Source organism: Opisthocomus hoazin, chromosome 6 (genome assembly GCF_030867145.1).
Source record: "Opisthocomus hoazin isolate bOpiHoa1 chromosome 6, bOpiHoa1.hap1, whole genome shotgun sequence".
Taxonomy (NCBI): domain Eukaryota; kingdom Metazoa; phylum Chordata; class Aves; order Opisthocomiformes; family Opisthocomidae; genus Opisthocomus; species Opisthocomus hoazin.
In genome coordinates this window covers 40541912-40561284 of record NC_134419.1, presented here as the reverse complement: position 1 = coordinate 40561284, position 19373 = coordinate 40541912, and the positions used below count along the sequence as shown (strand labels likewise).

At 49.6% G+C, this 19373-nt stretch overlaps 1 protein-coding gene across 6 annotated transcripts in view; it reads left to right on the top strand.

The window, feature by feature from the left end:
• NDST2 (N-deacetylase and N-sulfotransferase 2) overlaps positions 1–19373 on the top strand; it is a 137159-nt gene that overhangs the window by 81769 nt on the left and 36017 nt on the right. For 4 of the 6 annotated variants that reach the window (XR_012764240.1, XM_075422876.1, XM_075422878.1 and 1 more), the window contains exon 3: positions 4166–4226. The gene's annotated coding sequence lies outside the window, so the exon portion shown is untranslated. Of the gene's footprint in view, positions 1–3286; positions 3386–4165; positions 4227–13310; positions 14230–19373 lie in introns of those variants that run through there. The other 2 variants (XM_075422877.1, XM_075422879.1) reach the window with 2 other exon arrangements.

The following is a 19373-nucleotide window of genomic DNA, read 5'->3' as shown; positions in this document are numbered from 1 at the left end:
GTTGAAGACGTCTGCTCATTGCATGGGGGTTGGGCTAGATGACCTCTAAAGGTCCCTTCCAACCCAAAGCATTCTGTGATTCTGTGATCCTATCCGTCCTTCGTCCCTGTACCCACTAAAAGTCACCCCTGTCTTTGCTCTGTGGTGGCTTCGTGCAGCTTTGAACTGTAAAGCCACACAGCTCTTCCAGTGATGTGGTAAAGTATTTGATATCCACGAAGAAATGCAAGCCTCAGGTGCCTGTGGCTTTTATTCTCTATTTTATTCTCTTAAAGAAATTAACTAAAAATCTCCAGCATTTACTAAACAGAACCTTCCATCCTCTGTTCGTGTCCCTGTAAATCTTTTCATACTTTGACCGTATCAAGCTACTTTCGATGTGTTCCCGATGTATGCGTTATCATTATGTATTTTCCCTAGGGTTCTGATTTGGGCTTTTTAAATTGTTATTAGTTTTAAACTAAGGACTGCCATGTTTCTTTGGTGTAATTACTGTGGAGCCATACAGAGTAGAACTGTTGTCTGTCTGCTGCGACTCGGATTGTTTGCCCAGATGGAGGATAGGATCTTCGTGGGAAAATAGTCCTAGCTGGTTTGGCTCCCACGTGAACGCTGTTCTTCTGACGAAGTGGACCCGGTTGTACTTGATCAGTGTAAATATTAAGGTTTTTATGCTTAGAAAAGCTAAGCACCATTCTCATTTTCCTGAAAGCTGTTTTATCTTGTGGTGGTGAAAGGGACCACACACACGCTCTCGTGTGTGTCCTGGGCATTCCGGAGAGCATCTGTTACGCTCAGGTTTGGCCTTTTTTCCCTTAAAAAGTAGAGTGAAACTTCCCGTGTGGCTGGTGTGTTAAGAAATAAAACTGTTGGGAATGGAGATGTCATTGCTGGTGGAGGCTCCATGCAGCACGCGCCCTGACTAACGGGAGCTCCTGCACGGCTGGCACGTGAGCTCCTGAAATACAAACATGGGAAAAGACGCGACGCTCCAAGGGTTAATCACATCTTTCCAAAATCGCTTAATTGCGTGCTAGGCGGAGGGTCATCTCCATTAGTGAACGCTTTGAAGCCCGGAGATGCAATGCCGCGTTGCCTTGGCGGTTCGGCGTTTGGGAGGCGGTGTGTCACGGCTGCTGAGAACGGCAGCAGCGGGCGCTGCGTGCCGAGGGCTTCCCAGGAGTAAAAATCTTTGCTTCTCGCGCAGAGCATAGGCAGGGGGGTAGGTCTGGAGGAGGGAAATGGGAGATTGGTGGGCGAGGTTCTTGCCACCTTGCTTGGCCTTCTGTGGAAATGACAGCAATGTCATCCCTTTAGTGTTGCTTTAAACCTCTCCTTTAGTTCAAGATTCTTTAAAATAAACCTTGCAGTGAAATCAGATTTGGCCAATTCCAGTCGTAGTCTGCTGATGGAGGAATCTATCTGCTTGATAATATCACTCTGTTCTTTGTGTTTCATCACTGACTACTTAACCAGTTACTGCATTCGGATTAAATTCCTTGTTGCCCTGCTCAGCTGGTGTTAGATTCTGCCTCCACTTGCATCCTGCCCTGTTGTGTTTCCATGTGCTGCCATTCAGCGAGACCTGGACAGGCTGGAGAGTTGGGCAGAGAGGAACCTGATGAAGTTCATCAAGGGCAAGGGCAGGGTCCTGCACCTGAGGAGGAACAACCCTATGCACCAGTACAGGCTTGGGGCTGACCTGCTTGGAGACCAGCTCTGTGGAGAGGAACTGGGAGTGCTGGGAGACGACAGGTTAACCATGAGCCAGCAGCGTGCCCTGGGTGCCAAGAAGGCCAATGGGATCCTGGGGTGCATTGGGAAGGAGTGTGGCCAGCAGGTCGAGGGAGGTTCTCCTTCCCCTCTGCTCTGCCTTGGTGAGGCCCCATCTGCAGTACTCTGTCCAGTTCTGGGCTCCCCAGTTCAAGAAAGATGAGGAGCTACTGGAGAGAGTCCAGCGGAGGGCTATGAGGATGATGAGGGGACTGGAGCATCTCCTCTACGAGGAGAGGCTGAGGGAGCTGGGCTTGTTCAGCCTGGAGAAGAGAAGGTTGAGAGGGGATCTTAGAAATGCTTCTAAATATCTGCAGGGTGGGTGTCGGGAGGATGGGGCCAGACTCTTTTCAGTGGTGCCCAGCAACAGGACAAGGGGCAACGGGCACAAACTGAAGCAGAGGAAGTTCCGTCTGAACCCGAGGAAGAACTTCTTCCCTCTGAGGGTGATGGAGCCCTGGCCCAGGCTGCCCAGGGAGGTTGTGGAGTCTCCTTCTCTGGAGATATTCCAGCCCCTCCTGGACGCGGTGCTGTGCAGCCTGCTCTGGGTGACCCTGCTTCGGCAGGGGTTTGGGCTGGGTGACCCACAGAGGGCCCTTCCAACCCTGAACATTCTGTGATTCTGTGATACTTCTGTTGGTTGTGATGTGCCTTAACAGAGAACTGTGGGACTGCAAAGAGCAGAGGTCTCTCCACCTCATTGGTACAACTGTTTCTGAGCTTCTGTAAGCATCAGCAAGTCACATTTTGAAAAGCTGAAGAGAAAATTGTTTGTAATTCATGCTTCTCTTGGAGTATCTTCCCTGCGTTGGTGATCTGTTGATCCTTCTGAGTTTTTTTTTAAGTCTGCTGTATTCTGGAAAGTAAAACCAGCTAGACTAGAGGGAGACTCCATCTTGGTCCAAGTCACCATGTTGGTAACAGTTTCCATCAAGAAGCACAAGATATTTTGCAGTGAAACATCAGGGGACAGCCAGCCACTATGAGAAACTTATGTCAAATGCCATGAGTTGGATGTTGGTGTATCTGCCTGTGTGGGTGTTAATGACTGCCATGGGGGATAGGGGACATGTGAGAGTCTCACCCACTGCCGTGGTATCAGTTCTTCTAACAGTTAACCTCCTCATTTGGTTGGTTTTCTCCGCGAGTTTCGCTGGACTGTCACTGTTCTGTGACAAACCTTTCTGTAGCTGCCTGTCCCCCTCACAGCAACATCCAGCCTTCACCCCATCGGGAGCTGGGCTGGTTTGCTGTTCGCCCCGGCTCACTGGGTTGTGCAGACTGCTCGCTGCGGACACAGAGGAGTTGTGGAGCAAAGTGAAGGAGGAGGTGCTTTTTTCCTGAACTAATCTTTATCGAACTAGGAAAAAGGGACAGACAAAGTTTTGCTGTTGTAGATTTGCAGGGGAGCCGGGCGCGCTTGGCTGTGTTTACAGGCAGCGTGAGTGTGGTTCCTGTTTGTTTGCTAACTGGCTGCAGCGGTATGGAAGATTATTGGAACTCAAAGGTCGGAGTTTGTGCTGAATTGAGGTCTGGAAAAGCTACAGGAGAGCCCGTGTGTATCCGAGGCACGGCTGGAGTGGAAGAGCTGCCCTTAGAGGCTGTCTGACAGGTACGGTGAAATCAGGCTCTCAGCCCTGACCCCATTCTCGCTGTGCCCTCCCCTGGGGCCTCGGCGGCTCGGCTGGGACGCTCCCGCTGTGTGCACGGGAGGTTCCAGAGCTCCGGTGAGCCTCATGAGGTACTTAGCCAGGTGGAGGGGCTGAGGAAGGGGGTAGCTCCGTCCCTCAGAGGCCTGGGTTTGTTTCGCCTGATGGTCCGGACTCGTTTGAAGGCTTTGGCGAGAGACTACACAGACTCTGTCACACCACCAAAGTTTTACTGGACTGATTTAGCGGTGGCCAAGGCTAGAGAAGGTAGTGCCTTATAGCTTGCTTTGCTGGCTGTTTCAAAGGCAGTGATATTAATGAGCAGATGTGAGGAATCCCCTTAGGGCTGTGCTGGCGGGTCCGGTTCTCTCAGCTCATGCCGCGTTTGCATGTCCTGCGCGCTTTTTTTGGTGCGGTTTACCTCTCAGTCCAGGTTCCTGGTTTCTTGGTTGGGGTGTTTTGTCCCCTGCGCTTGTCATTGCTCCTCTCGCCCCACTCTTTCTCACTCTGGAGCCTGCTGCGGTGTGAGCCTGCGTCGCCTGAGCAGTGCCAACGCGGCCGCTGCCATGGCCTTGTTCTGTCCTCGTGCCATGGTTAGGGTCGAGTAATCATTACCTTGGTTCTGGCCAGTGAAGGTGCTCCTGCTAAGTAAATGTTTACAAACACTGCTGGAAGCTAAGGTTAGGGAGGAGAGAGAAGAGCTGTTTAAAGTCTTGCTTCTTTTTTTATTTGTTTTTAAACAGAACGCTTTTCCTGAGGGAAGCAGCTGCTGAGCGTTTCTCCTTCACCAGGCTGTGCTCAGAGGTAAGCACGGAATCTTTTGCGTTTTTGTGGGCTGACATCTCCAGATTTGGTGAGGGGAAGAGCTCACTTCAGTCGTTTGGAGTGGTCTCGTGTCACAATAAGAGGCGAAGAGTCAGGGAGGAGGAGGAGGAGGCTAGACTTGGATGCTGCGGTGTGAAGTTGCACTCCTGCTTTTCCCCTGCGGAAGGGTTTGCGGAGGAAACAATTCCATGTGCCTTGTCTTCAGTCACAGTTGTCAGCATGAAGTGGCAGACAAGTTAATTTGGATCAGAGAGGAATTTCTGACACGGTTCCTGTGTGTGAGATAGGACTAGGTGGTTGCTTACTGCGGAGTATTCCTTTATTTAAATGGAATTACTACTTCCATACCTTGTGGGCAAAATCTGAGGCAGTGTTGTTCAGTATCCATTAACTCTGCCTTTGAAAAGGAATGGGAAGGATGTGGGCTAAAAAGCTTTTAAAGTTTCAGATGTTGCACTTCACAGACTCTCTGACCCATGCATAACAGCTGTAAGATCCCTTTGGGAATGACTATATTTACGTTGCTCCCGGCGTACTGGAGCTCCGTTCATTACTTATACCCACAGGAAATATCATAAATGTAATTAAAAATAGAAATATTGGGTTGGCCTAAATTCTGTGCTGAAGGAAAGGAGTCCTGGGTTTTTTCCCCTCAGTTCTGTCTGGATGAATAGTGAGGGAAGGTAATTCTTGTGCAGTTTGTTTAGGACTTATGTTCAGATGCTGCACTCTAATGTAGCAAAAAAGCGCCGGTCCTGCCAAGGTGCCTGATGCAAAACTTGCAGAGGTTCAGGCTCTGGTGACATTTATGGATTTCGGGTGCCGCAATACTTGCAGACAGGCCAGTCCTGTCGTCGGAGTGGAAGTTCCTACAGCCGGTGCGGTAGGAGAGGGGTGACGTGGTCAAGTCTTGCCTCCGGTGACAGGTTCCTAGATCCTTGGCTTGGAAGGAACAGAGATGATTTGGCTTTGTCTGTGCGCTGGGCACAGACAATACTTTTTCATGCCTGAAGAGTGTTCTCGGTTGTAAGGATATCTCAGATGGGTTTATCTGAGCAGACCGTTACAGCGTCAGCCACACAGAAAACCAGAGGGCAAAAAAGGGAGGCAGAAACGGCGCATTCCTTGTGCGGGCAGGCTGGGCTGACCAACAGGAGATTGTGGGAGCTCATTCTTAACGCTGAGTTCCAGTGTACGGAAACGCGGGTGGGCATGCTAAAACGAGGAGTGCAGACTCTGAGGCCCCCGTACAGAGCCCTCTCTCTGTCCACTGGAAGCTGAACTCTTTAACCCTCGTTTTCCTGGGAAGCCATAGGGAAGTTTGGTGTTGCCCAGATGAAAGATTTCTTCCAGGGCCGGTCTCCGTGCAGCTCCCGCTTGCTGTTGGCAGCCCCTTCCCAGCTCCACTCCCAGCGCCCCGCTGTGCTTTCCCCTTCTCTCAGCCCTCACCCTGAGTGTTCTGGAGGCTGCAGACAAGCGTCCGCACGCGTTGGTCGCGTAAAAGGGTTTTGGAGAGTTGGAAAAGAGGTAGGAGCTACGTAGCTGGCATGCTGTCTCCATAGCTCGTTCGTCCAGCAGGATTGAAGTGGTAAATCTTGCCTTCTGCAAACTGTTCGTTGTCAGTGTTGCGGGTGCGATTTGCGGAGACCAGTAAAGGAGCAAAAATAACTTAAAACACGTGATAAAGGGGTTTGTGCTTGCAGTACGTTGTTGTGAGGAGCAGAGTTGTGATAGAAGCTGGGGATGCTTTTGCAAACTCAAGAGTAGAAGCAGAAGAAATTAAACAGAAATTTGTGATGGAGTAGAATGCGAGTGACTGACGGCCACATTCGCATTCTGTCCAGCTTGAATAGGTGTGTAATTCCAGAGACACTTGGTGTAATATTCACATGAGAAACTGGTAAATATTTATAAAAAGTGAGGGAGTGAAATTATTAATGGAATGCTTCATGTAGTTACTAATGTCAACGTGTATGTGGCGTTATGGTTAAAACAGCAAAGGGAGAAGAATGTTTGATTTCAGGCACGGCCACGGTACATTGCCACTGCACCTTTGATTTCCTTGACGCAAAGGCTGGGAAATGAGGAGGGAGAGACAGCAGAAGATGTAGAAATGCTAGCAGGTGGAGAGAGGACCATGCCGTAGAATACGTAGCCAGGGAGACTGTGCAGAACTCATTTCACTCTACATGAAAGCAAAGGTATTGGAAACTGGAAGTTAGTGTTCTTGATTTAACCCGTGATTAGTTCATCCTTAGCAATACTTACTTATTGGTTAATAATGTTTTAATGGTTTCTGCAATGAGATGCCTGTGCCAATAATATCCCACAGTTAAATTATAGAAGGAGTAAGGGAGCGAGCCACAAAATGCCTGCAGCTTAATTTTCAAGAAACCTTTATTTTCCTAAAAGCCCTTATTTTGCTGTTAGATATCTCAACTCTGTTCAGTCGTAGCAGAAGTAGAGGGACAAAAAACTCCTTTGCTCTTCCATTATGGGTTTGGTTTTTTTTTTCTGGTTCCTATCTGTGTCCATTTTGTTCTGTCAGCTGGTGCTAGTAAGGACTTGCCTACCAGGTATCTCTTCGCAGTCATCAGTTCTTCATCTCCTTGTCTGGGGCAGGTTGTAGTAACCAGTTGCTCTGAAACTTGTGGAATTTATCTAACCGTATCAGTGAGGTCCTGTCATTGAAACATCTCCAGAAGTATTCTGGCTTACTTAGGTGGTGTGTCTTCATGACGTCATGCCACATTTATGCAACAGAAATGAATTCTACTGCTTGGACAGGATTTGGTCTTAAACATTTTAATTAGTGTATTGGACTGAAGTTCAAGAGAACTGGCAAGTTATTGGTGGACTTTTGCCAGTTCCTATTTACATCGTTTTTAAGGATTGGCTGGTGCTGAAGATGAGCCCGTTGAGTATTAAAGATGAATACAAAAAATGAAAGAACTGTCTCAAGTTGTAGGCGCTACTAAATGTAAAGACGATGTAAGGCTAGCAGCCTGCATAGCAACACCTACTAACCTCATTATCCTTTCCTCCACATGAGATGACTTTATCCCCAAGTGGGCCTTGGGGATCTTCTGTGAGCTACGAAATGTGAGCACAGCTGAACAGAGACAAAAAAATCAATTGCGAAGCAGAAGGGCATGACTTCGGGGGCTCTGGCAGGGGCACGCTCCCCTCCTCTGAATGTATCATCTGTTTGTCAATGGAATGGCTTAACTCTGGCCCCTGTCACCCTGCTCGCCGTGCATTTTAAATGAAGATAATCTTACGGTTGGGGGATGCTCTGTTCAATGCGTCAAGAGCTTTTTTCCTGCTCTAACGTGGAAGAGGAAAAGCAGCCCATTACCATGAAGTTTTCTCCTATAAATGTGTCCTTCCTTTCTTTCACCTGCTTCCACAAAATGTGCTTATATGTCATAAAACTCTGTTAGTCTCTCAGATTGTATTTTCTGTATCTGGCATTAAAGCTGTTGATCCATTACTGGGCTGAGGCCCTTGCCAAACTGCCAAGATCTGTCTTAAGGCCATTCTTAAAGGCTTGGAAATCAACTTAGGCTGTGATTATGGACAACTTGGAGGGCTTCCCGGAAAGGACCTGTCCAGTCACCAGCTGCCGGAGATGAATATTGTTTCCATTGATTTTTAAATCTGTTCCCGCAACCGCTGTGCACCAGCCTCTGGTGAGGGCACAGCAAGAGCCGGGAGCTGGGCAGGGGTGGTCCGGGCGCAGGCGATGCCCTCCCCGATGCGCAGTCCCACAGGGCTCGAGCACGGCGGGTGGCAGGGTCTAAGGACAGTCCCATGAGGCTCCATCTGGACGTTCAAAAGACCGGGCTGGAGGCAAAGCTGCAGCACAGGTCCAAAGTCCACCCAGGAGACGGGGCCAAAGGCAGGGCTGGGTGCAAGCTGCAGCGTACGTACGAGGGGTCTTTCCAGGAGACACGCTACCTCCAGCCTATGTCAGTCCAGGCGGTGGGGCCGGAGGCAGGGCTGCAGGCAGGTACACCTACGGCGAAGTTCAGGCAAAGAGCAAAGGCCCAGGCCCAAGCTTAACTGGGGATACTGGGGTGTGTGGAGGGTCCCGGTGAGACTGGTCGGGGCCATTAAGGTGCCCTCAGGGTGCTGGCACCTCCAGCTCCTTGGTGGGATAGACGAAAGGTTGCTTGCTCTGTGTGCTGTCACCTCTCACTAGTTTTAGTGGTATAGCTGGCACCTACAGCACAGCCCCTTTGTTTCACTGAAGAGAAAGAACAAGCTTTTCCCTTGTGTGTTTATTCCGGCCCCAGAAATTCCTGTCATCCCTCCGATAGGCGCTTTCTTCCAAGCAGGGTGGATGGTGGCTCCCCTGTCTCCTGACGTACGATACAGAGATGTGTTTTTAGGAACACAAACCTTTTGCTGTTTTTTGTTTGGATTTTTTCCCCCTGACTCCCAAGGTCAGCTATACCTGGACCTTCTCAGGAGCCCTGCTTGTTTTCCATCTCAGTGGCAGGCCAACAGAAAGGGTAATCTGATTGTAGCTGTCTTCAGCTGAGTTTCAGGTAGGGTGGGTTTCACCAGTGACCACCTAACCATGCAAGCCAGCTAGAAATCTACCAAAATCTGTGCAGATAAAATGGGCTTGCTGGCGTTGAACAGACCAGAGGGTCCATCTCCTCTCTCGGCCCCCATCGCTGCCTCCATTCTGGCCGTTACGGCAGCAAGCTGCTGTTGGGTTTAGTTGCGGTCATCCTTGTGCTGCGGAGTGCAGGTCCGTTAACCTCAGTTAAAAGGGAGATGCGGGACGGGAAGCTGTTCCTCTGGTAAGCAAGCAGATTTGGGCTCAGTTGATGCATCCTTACATCTTCTCCCGTCCCTTCTGTGGCTGCCAAAGGCATGGAGAAGTTTTCCCTCCTCCGTCGGCAATCCCCAGAAAATCTGCTTTGTGTCCAAGTATCTCTCTGAGAAGAGCTGAGGTAATCTAGATTCTTTATCAATATTTGGTGAGGAAGGATGGAAGGAACTCAAAATAAATCTAATTTTTTTCGGGTACTTAGTGCAGTGTTGAAGTACCTCACTGGTGTTTTTTCAGTGGCATTTACACACCAACATGTTTGGTCTCCAGTGTCTCCAGCAAGAGTTCCAGGATTTATGGGCCTGGCTGCAGCGTATCATGTGTTGTAGAACCGGGCAGAGCCAAACGGATCGGTGCAACGGTGGGCAGAGCCCCCAGGGGACAGGGTCTGTGCACCGAGGAGACTGGGGGGGAGGCTGAAGGACGGGGGGAGACATTCTTGCTTAGCACATAGCTGTGAACCGCGCTAGATCTGTTACATGTTCCTGTCTGGAGGCTGAGGATTGTTCAGGGAGAACACTAGCAACGCTATCGTGCGGTGGTGGCTTACAAAGAAGGCTTGGTAAAGAACGTTTTGCAGAGAATATAAACTAAAGAAGCACATCTTGCTATGCCATCGTTGTTCCAGAGCTGCTTCTCTGTTTCTCTAGGGCAGTCAGTGTAAATAACATCCGAAACCGGAGGTATTTTGAAAAACGTGTCACAGAAAAGCGTATCTCCATCTGACATGGCAGGGCATGAAAAAAATGTTTTGCCCAAGCATTTAGAGTCATCCCAAGGGTCCAGGTAAACACCTTGCAGTATGGCCCCATAAATGGGAGGCGTCGGAGAGGATTATCATGTCTTTTTTGGGGTGTGAAGCCAAGATTTCAATATAGGTTTGTTAGCAGATTTGCTGGGACGATGGGATTTTGCTCCTTTTTTATGTAACTTTTCAAGACTTGGTTATTAACAAACATAAGGCCACTTGTTTCAAAGATACTTACCTTGATACCATGTGCTTTTCCAAGCTACTGCAAGAGGTTTGGGTCTGACCAACACCTGGGACATGATGCTGTCACACAGTGTGACCCTGGTAAGGAGGAAATGCTGCAAATATTGTCAATATTTGTGTGACAACCACCGTGCTTATTTTAGGTGTGCAGACTCTAAAAGGCCCCTCTCTTTCTCTGAATAGTTGGTTCTGGTTTTCAGATGGATTTTCCAAATTATGATTATTAAATGTAGAGGAAAGATACAGGCTGGTCCAGCAATGCTGCAGCGGGCATGTGAGTTCAACCAGTGACAGAAGAGAGACTTTTGTTGGAATCATGACGAGACATTTTGAGTTTGCTTTCGTTTTCCTGGGCGTTACCCTAGCAAAAGTTGCTTCTAAAATCTCTTTTGACTCACAGATCCACAAAAATTGTCTGACAAGGATGTTGACACCTCTGCGGTGAATTAACGCTACTCAGGATTTACGGAGAAAGCCAGATGAACTCTAAAGGTCCCTGTCAACCCAAAGCATTCTAAGATTCTATGGCTGGTTTGATTTTTCTGGGTAACCTTTCTTTGGACCCCTCAGAAGTAGTCTGCTGATCCCGGTGGAAAACCTCTGGCGTATAATTCTGCGGCTGCGCCTCTGCTCTCACTGCGGTGATCAGAACACATGGAGTAGTGAATAAAAAGAGCACGGAATGGTGTTGGAAAGGCCTTGGCGTAGATCATAGCCAGGGCACGGAATGCTGTAGAGAGACCTACATGTCATCCCAACCTTCAGGGCAGGGCAGGCTGGCTGGGAGGGAACGACTGTGCTTGCAATGTGCAGCGGTCAGGGCTGGCTCTTCACTGGTAGCAGCACCCAGCATCTCCCCCTTTGTTTCCAGGGCTCTTTGGAGACGGTCACCGCGAAGTGATGCTGAGCAGAACTGCAGCTCGCGTCACGCTGAGGTCGTTGGGACTGGCTGCTTAGGGAAACATCTCTGAAATCTCACTACAACTGCCTGCTGGCGTGGGGACGTAGTCAATGCACTTGCCTCTGAGGGATGCTTGGCAGCAAGTGAGCTACATTTTTCTCTGCTTGCCGTTGATCTGGGGGACAGTGTGGAACAGTTCTGGGTGTTGGGGGGGAGTGGGAGGTTTGGGTAGGGAGGTGGAGGAGAGGGAATCTGGCCTTTGGGAGAGATACTGAAGTTTTGCCTTCAGGCAGTGAGCACAAGTTAATTGTCTTTGTAGAGCAGCAGTAATTCTTCCCTCTAACATTTTCCAAGTGAAGAAGTTTGAAAGGACTACCAGCAAGTGTCCAATAAACCTGACTCTATGAAACACCGGAGACTGGAGAAAAATGTATGAAGTGTATGGTGAAAACTCGTCGTGAAAATCTGGGTTATTCTGAAAATCAGTCCTCCGTTGTGTGGCGTCAGGCTTTTCTGTCGCCTTTGCAATTAGCGGAGTAGCGAGAGATCTCCAGCATCTGCTTTTTGCATCCTGCAGCTTGAATGGAAGGGGTTTGTTGGCAGGAATGGATGGGGGCTGGAAGCTAAAAATCTTAATGGTTTTAGATTATGTATAAATGATAATTTTTGTCAGCGTCATCCATCTACGGTTCACAGAGAGGCCCGCGAGCTTGCAGTGCTGCTCTGTAGCACGACATGTCTGTCAGGAGATTTTTATTTTTTGCAGCAAGAGGCAGAATAGAGGGTTGTCTCCTCTGTTAGATGTGGAAACTGCATTTTTCAGAGGTACTCAGCATCCTTTTAACTTTTGTTGATGGATTAGGACAGCCCTAGTTTCGTGTGTGTAATCATTATCCCTCAGCACCTTGTCTTTTATTCATCGCTTGGCAATAAATATCTTCGTGGCTGTGTACTTTTCTTTCTGAAGAAAGCACCGACTTCAGTGCTTTTTTCAGTTTTCCTATTAAACAAATGAATAAAAACTTACTGTGGTTTTGTAATGCATCTTCTAGGATGAAGCAACACTGAGCAAATCATTATCCTGTTACAGGACAGAAAGAATCCATAACAGCACGCCCATTCTGAATTAGTTATATTGTTAATTCAAAAGGAAAATCATCTACTCCTAATAATTGACAATGTTTCTAGGGCTTTTCTAGCTTCTGGGGCTTGTTCCTGTCCTGTCGGAGCAATGAAACAGTTGAAAACATCTTTGAGACAGACCTTGCTGCAGCTGCCCGGTCAGTTAGGCTGTGAGAAGCTAGGCAGTCTGCAAAAGCAGGCTGAAGCCATGGCAGGGAATGCCAAGAGCCTGAGAATTGACCCTTGTTTCTGATTTTTCTTTTTAGCTTGTTTGTGGGGGTAAAATTTCGAGGAGGTGCTTTGTTCGCTTCGTAGCAGAGATAGCAGCGGAATCGCTGAGATCCAGGCCTCTCGCGGAGCGCTCGCTAACACCCTGTCGCGTCCCACCGTGTGAAGTTTTCACTGTCTTATTACAGAAGCTGCTTCTGCGCGCTGTCGGCTCCTGTTAAAGTCGCTCCCCTAGAGATGTGTGCTAGTGTGTCACCCGGTCTGAAAGCCCTCCTCTCCCGAACCCGGGCTGGGAAAAAAGCGTACAGCTTCGAGCACACCTAGGGCTCTGCGTCTTCGAAGAGCGGAGTGTGCCGCTGTGCTCAGAGTGCCTCCTGTCCTGCCTTCCTCTCCGCTCCCCTACGACATCACGTTTTAAAGTACAGAGTGTTAGGTTTTAAAGTAGAGAACCCGTCTTGTGCCAGTCTTGTAGGGGTATAAAGAGAGCTTCGCTCCCCCACCACCGCTGCGACCAAACACGCTTAGACAGGGACAGAACGTAATCTCAGATTTATGGGTTTCTTCTCTTAACATGTTAATTTTTTATTTGTGGTGCGCAAGATGGTGATTTTTCTGCGTCCCTCTGCAGAGCTATTCCAGTCTCCGGATTGCAGTAGCGGTGTCGGAGTGTAGCTAGCTGGTGTGCTGCCAGGTTGGTGGGCTCCCCCCACCCCCAGTGACGAGGTCAGTTCACCGCCAGCCACGTTAGGGCCAGAGAAGCAATTTATTACTGCTGAATACATTCACTGAGCGTAGTTTCCCTCATCTTGTCAGCTTGTCGGTCTGGAGGCAGCCATAAACCTGTGGCAGCTTCAGAAGACGAGCTCTGGCAGCAAGCTGTTAGGGTGGCAGGCACTGCCGTCTGCGCGCTGCCTGCTTCCCCTCTGCCCGCCTGCCTCCGTCGCTCCCTCCTCTTCCTCCCCGCTCCCGCCTCCCTCTGCCTTACTGATGGGGGTTCTGGTGCCGCTGTTCCCCACGGCGGCACCTTTTTGGTTTCCTCCGTGATTGTCTCACTGCTGCAACAAAAGGAGAACTGGCCCCGCAGCTTGGGGAGCGACAGGGAGGGAAGCGGGGTGCTCTGCATCCCCCCCCAGCTGCCTGTGCCGGCGGCGAGCTCGCTCAGTCGCTTCGCCAGAGATGCTGGGAACCGCCGCCAGATCCCATTGTCCGCTTCGCCGGTGGAGTTCCGCGCCCTGCCGTGATCAGATGCGCCGCGGGGAAGAGGACGACGGAGCGGAGCTGTATCCCCACCCTGAAGGAGCACCCCGGATCTGCCGTGTGCCACGATGATCCGAGTGCCGGACTGCGCTTCTCTGCCTTCCTCGGCACACCGTCTTCCTCGCTTTCCTCTCGTCGTTCCTGGCATTTCGGGGAGTGAAACGGAAGCTTTTCAGAGAGGAGCTGCAAGGCAAGATAGTTTCTCGGGAGAAGAGGGCTGTGCTTTTGGACTGTCTGTGTGGGACTGTGCTTTGCCCACCACCCACCTGTGGCTGCAGTACAATATAGCAGCTAGTGGTTAATGGTAATTAGCAGTGATGTGCTGTTTTTTAGCACGGAGTTATTTACATATTTCCATTTGTCTGCACTTTGAATTCCAGCATCCTTCAGTTCATAAAATGATCTGAGAGATTCTGGCAACGCTAAGTGACGGGAAGGCAGCTGCTGCTACTAAGAATGGTTCGGCCATCTACCGACCGTGCAGCCCAAAAGGCCAGCTCACTTTATTTCTGATTTTTGTTAAGAGCAGCGCTCAGCCTTGCTTGCTCTCCCCGTGGCTCTGTGTCTTGTTTTGGGTCGCTGACTGTCAGACTCCTTTTGAGAGAGTAACTACTTGAGGATTTCCCTTTTCAAGGTAGGAATTTGAATCTTTGCGCTTATCTTTGCTATTCCTTATCTTAATTAATTAACCTGTTACCTAGCTTCTTACAAGAAAACATTGTTTTCTTTCCTGCCTCATTATTTGACTACTTCTTAACCAGTCACCCTCTGCAAGAACAGCGCTTCGAGAGGAGGGTGGAGGAGCTGCTCGTCAGCGACTGTATTAGGCGGTGCACCGAGTGGAGTTGGCAGGGTTTGTGTCTCGCACGGATATGCCTGCTACGTTCCTTGCTCATTAAGCTCTTTGTTAGCTCCTTCTCCTCCTCCCCCTGCTCTCCCTTTCCCTCCCTGACAGGATGTCTCTGCGTCTAACCTTGCTGCGGGGTTAAATTCAGGGTGTGCGGCGTGCTGGAGGAGGGTTGCCTTCGCCTAAGCGACTGCTCGCGCTGCGCTGTGTGTATATATATACATATATGCATGTGTGGAGGTACTCCCTCAACCCTTCGTAGTCACTGTACGTCTTGGGTCCCCGACTGGAAGATGAGCAGGCATCAGTGATACTGGTAACTGATGCAATTGTGGGAGAGATTAAAGCCATTACAGATAGAACATTTTAAAAATCAAGTGATGCCTTGTGTGCTCCCCAAGGATTAATGCAGCCACGTTTTCTGGTGGTTTGTGACACAGCAATCTGAATTCTCGTTTGCATCTCAGGAGCAAAGCTAGTTGTGCCAAGTTAATATTTAGCAGCTTGAAAGCTTAGAAATGGAAATTTTTATAGATATTCTTCGCTTTCACCACAGACTGGTAAAAGAAGACCCTTTGGTTAAACAATGTGTTTGATTTCCGTTCTTTAGTTCGTTGGGAAGTAAGATTCACTTGGAACGCTGCGGGTTTTCTGGTCATTAGGAAATTTATTGATCCTCAAGCTGAGATATAGCTGCCATTCTCCTGGTCAAGGCACATAAAACAGAATTTGGGCCTTTAGAAATGTTCGGTCAAGTTGATGCTGGCAGTACGGGGGCTTCTGCAACATGGCCAAACACTGCCGACGTAGGAAGCAAGAGCTTGGCGTGGAGCACAGACCAGCAACTTCTCGCAGGGCCTGTACTCTGCAGGGTCTTTGGTCCTTCCTATTGCCGCAGCGAGTGGAGTCGGATGCTCAGGCTGCTGTGGAAGTAGCTGTGCAGGTGTAGCTCCTGCTCTCTGAAACCTTCCCTCTACCGTGTGGCTGTATGGAAGAGGAGAAGCAATTTTCAGTTCCCTTCTCTGCCCTCCTTCTCCGGTCCCCAGCTTCAGCTCATGAAGGACGAGGAAGGGCGGTGGTCTCGGCTGAAGTGACCTCGTAAGCTTCAGGTTAGCTAAAGCTGCGGTGGAATTTTTTCCATATTGTATTAGGATGTGACCATTCTATAGGCCGTGCAATTCAAGAGTCCCAAAGAGATAACGAAAACGGTGTACAGGAGCGTTTAGCCAACACAGAGCTGAGGTGACCTGTCACAGGTGACCTGCTGCTGACTCCAGGAATCTTGGCTTTTACCCACTGCCGGAGTTGTCGGACAGCCTCCTATGTGGCTTTTGTTTTCACAGAACCACAGGATGGCAGGGGTTGGCAGGGCCCTCTGTGGGTCACCCAGCCCAATCCCCTGCCGAAGCAGGGTCACCCAGAGCAGGCTGCACAGGACCGCGTCCAGGTGGGTCTTGAATATCTCCAGAGAAGGAGACTCCACAACCTCTCTGGGCAACAATGATTTGAAAGAAATTACTAAAAAAATCCAAACCATTTTTCCACAAGAACGTTCTCCATTGTTTTAAACCATCCGGAAATGATGTATCAAGTCTGTTCGCCTTAGCTGAAATGTAATGAAAAGTCGTTAACGCCACTGCTGTCCTTCACCACGAAACACCCATTTTACGCGCCCAGTAAAATGTTTCCACACGTCGGAGGCGTTTCATGAGCGGATGCAGCCATTTGCCTGAAACCACGATCGAGGTCCGGCTGCACGAGCTCCCGCTCAGCCCCATGTCCGTGCTGGAGCGTGTGCAGACGCGTGTCTGTGGTCACCCCTCGTTCCGCACGCCTCGACCCTGCTGAAGCTGCCTTCGAGCAGCATGAAGTGCCGGCTGGAGCAGGGCCCTGCACAGGTACCGGTCCGTGGGGCAGCGGCTTCCCGATGCTGCGCGATGGAGTCACCCGGCGCAGCAAAAGCACTTGGATGGCTTTAAAAGCTGGGAACCTCGATTCAGTCTCTGAAACACTCTGAAGAGGGTGACGGATTCCATAAGCTTGTTTCAAGAGAGGCGATTGGTAGCACTCCTTGGTAAAAAATGTTGCTGCGTTGCTGGATAACAGGAGGGGGAAGAGGCTGAGGAGGGAAGTCTGCAAACGAAGCCTGCTTACACGCATTAGGATGAGCCCAGGCATGAAGCGAAAGGAAAACTCTGAGCTCTTCATTATCCAATACTCCCTCAGGGCAAGAACAAACTCACTGTAGAGCCAGCAAGCCAGGCACAGGGGCTGGGGGGAGAGAGCACACTTTGTTCTCGGAATAGGGCTGGTGCTGGAAGCTTTCACTGCAGATTTGAAGCCATCTTTAATGCATAATATTCCTCAGAGGCATTTGGTTTTGTTGCTTACCGTTTCGAAAGCCGCTCTCAGTCCAGTGCGATGCCTTCTTCTGAACAAAAGGTTGTAAAGCTGGGTATCGTACAACAAAGGAAGCAGAATCTTGCTTTCTCGTGCCCACATATATGGGCTGAGGCGATGCAGAGACCCTCCTCTTTGCAGCTGAAAAAGGCCAAATGGAGAAGTTCACCCCTCTCTGCTTTAGTGTGCTGCAGCCTTGCAGCCTTGCTGTGGTGCTTAGCGGCCGTTCTGTGTGGTGTGCTGCACTTCAGAGTAAGTAATCATTTTTATACTGAAAGTTCGAGTGCAGAATAAATCTGTGTAAAGGCCAAATGGTTTTCCCTGGGCTAGGGAGGGCGAGGAATGCGGGAGAGCACAGAACGCAGACCTCCCGTGTCTCCCACCGAGACAGGTACGGCTGTTCTGGTTTGGGTGTCGATGAGGAGCGGGGCACAGAAGTTCCGGCATCCGTTCTGAGGTGGTGAGGTGGTCAGGGGTGGGATTCGTGGCCTTGGTTCTGGCTGTGTATGTCGAATTGGTTGATTGACATCCGTCTGTTTAGGATCGTGGAGGAAAGCGGACCTCTCTAAAAAAGCAGAGGACTGAAATAGCCCCTCTTATTTGTGTTCCTGGCTTTTGCAGAGTCCAAGGTGATTCTTCATGTAAGCAATTTGTCCTAAAATAAATCCCTTCTCTTCCCCCTTCCCAATAAATCGAATGCCATTGCGGTAGTTGAACCTCTGAGGTGGCCCTTGCTGAATGAGCGTGGTTCTCCTGTCTGATGCAACAGCAGCAGGGGAGGAAAAGACACGTGTGAGAGCCTGGCAAACGCGGCGGAGGGGAAGAGAATTCTCAACCCTTCCACAGAGGGCGAAACCTCTGTTCTGTCAGCAAAGCAAGCCGAGGCAGGATCCTGCTGCGGACGGAGAACTGCTAGCGGATTTCTCACCTTCCTCACCACTCGCATCCCATCCTCTGGAGTGTTTGCAGCGGAGCGGCGCGTGGCGGCGGTCCCACCCTGAGCACTGGTGTGAGGTCTGTGCTTTACCCAGGTAACGCCAGGACACCAGTTCGTTCCGACACCTTCACGAAGCGTTGCTGAGGCGTTGGCGCTCAGCATCGTTGTGTAACGTGGCTCTCACTTGGCAGATGGGGTTGGGGAGGTGTGTAACCGCTTTGAGTTGGAAGGGGACCAAAGGGCTGAACTCCGCCGTGCTCTCAAATGCCCTAGCTTTTAGGATGATGTCTGGCTCCCTCCCAGCGGGTACGAGAAGAGCTCTTGCTGTCTCAGAGATGTTCTTTGAACCGATTTCTGATATTGGTGGACCAGTGCGCAAAGGGGAAGGTGAAGATTTTAATCCTTGGCTGGGAGGCAGCCGGGCAGTGAAGGCGGCTGGGTTGCATCCAGCGGCAGGGTCGTGTCAGATAAACAGGTTGGGAAAATATGGGCAGGCAAAGGGGAATGTGGGCAAAAATGAGCATAAAAGCACTGGCGCAGGATTTTGCTACAGGTACCAAGATGTCTGCAGGACCTTTCCCTTAACGCTCGCCATCGCAGATGTTCTGCAAGCCACTTAGTGCTCGTGGGAGAGCGAGGACAAAGTCAAAGCGTTTCAAATTGTCGCGGAAACACCAACCCAGATTCGTAATGAAGGCTGAATTTTACAGTGCAAGTAGCAGCTTCATTTCTTTGTTGTGTAAGAAAAAGGAGTGTGTCTTCCAAAAAGCTGCAATCTTTATATTCCAGCTACCAAATTAATTATGTGAGAGTTAAGGAGACCAAATAATTAGAGTTAAAATTAATTTGTATATTTAACTTCAAAATTAATGTCTAAAATTGTAAAAGATGTTTATCACGGTGTATTTTTTATTAACATAATTATAGCTGTTCATAGTTCCTGTCTAGCTAAAAATTATTTAATTCTCATGTTTTGACTAGAATGAAAAAGAGAAGAAAATTCAGAGTTTGGATACCCGGACTGCCTTTGCTGTCCCCTTTGCAGCAACGTTCAGTAGAAAAAAAAGAAATAAATCTTGCCTGGAAGTATAGCGTTAATCTAATCTGGGGCTCCTAAAAAGCATGAATTATTTAGTTACAGCATTGCTGCAAAGTGGAGTTTGAATTACTTGAATGCTCTAAAGGCGGTTGTTTCCCTCCCATCGCATCTGTGCGCAAGATTTTAGCGTCCAGTGATCTGTAAACTATGAAAGTGTCTTGTTACCTCACTGCGATCAATTAGCACATTTGTGCTGGAGGTTTCGACGTGGAGGATGCAATTTCAGCACTGGTAATGTTCTACTGCGGGTGTTCCGTAGCGTGGGTGCTGTACGCTGTCAGCTAGCTCCGAGGGCTGTCCTCGCTGTACGGACCCCGCTTCTTCTGATTATTAACGAACCTGTGTTTTTTGAAAGTAGGCCAGCTAGCCCTGGTGTCTCGGGCGCGTTCCGTCTTCAGGCGCTGCGTTTCTGCCTCCGTAAGCAGTGGGAGCTGTCCTTTTCTCCTGCTCCCCTCCGACTCCCTGCGCGCTCCTCCCTTTATCTCTTCCTCCTAC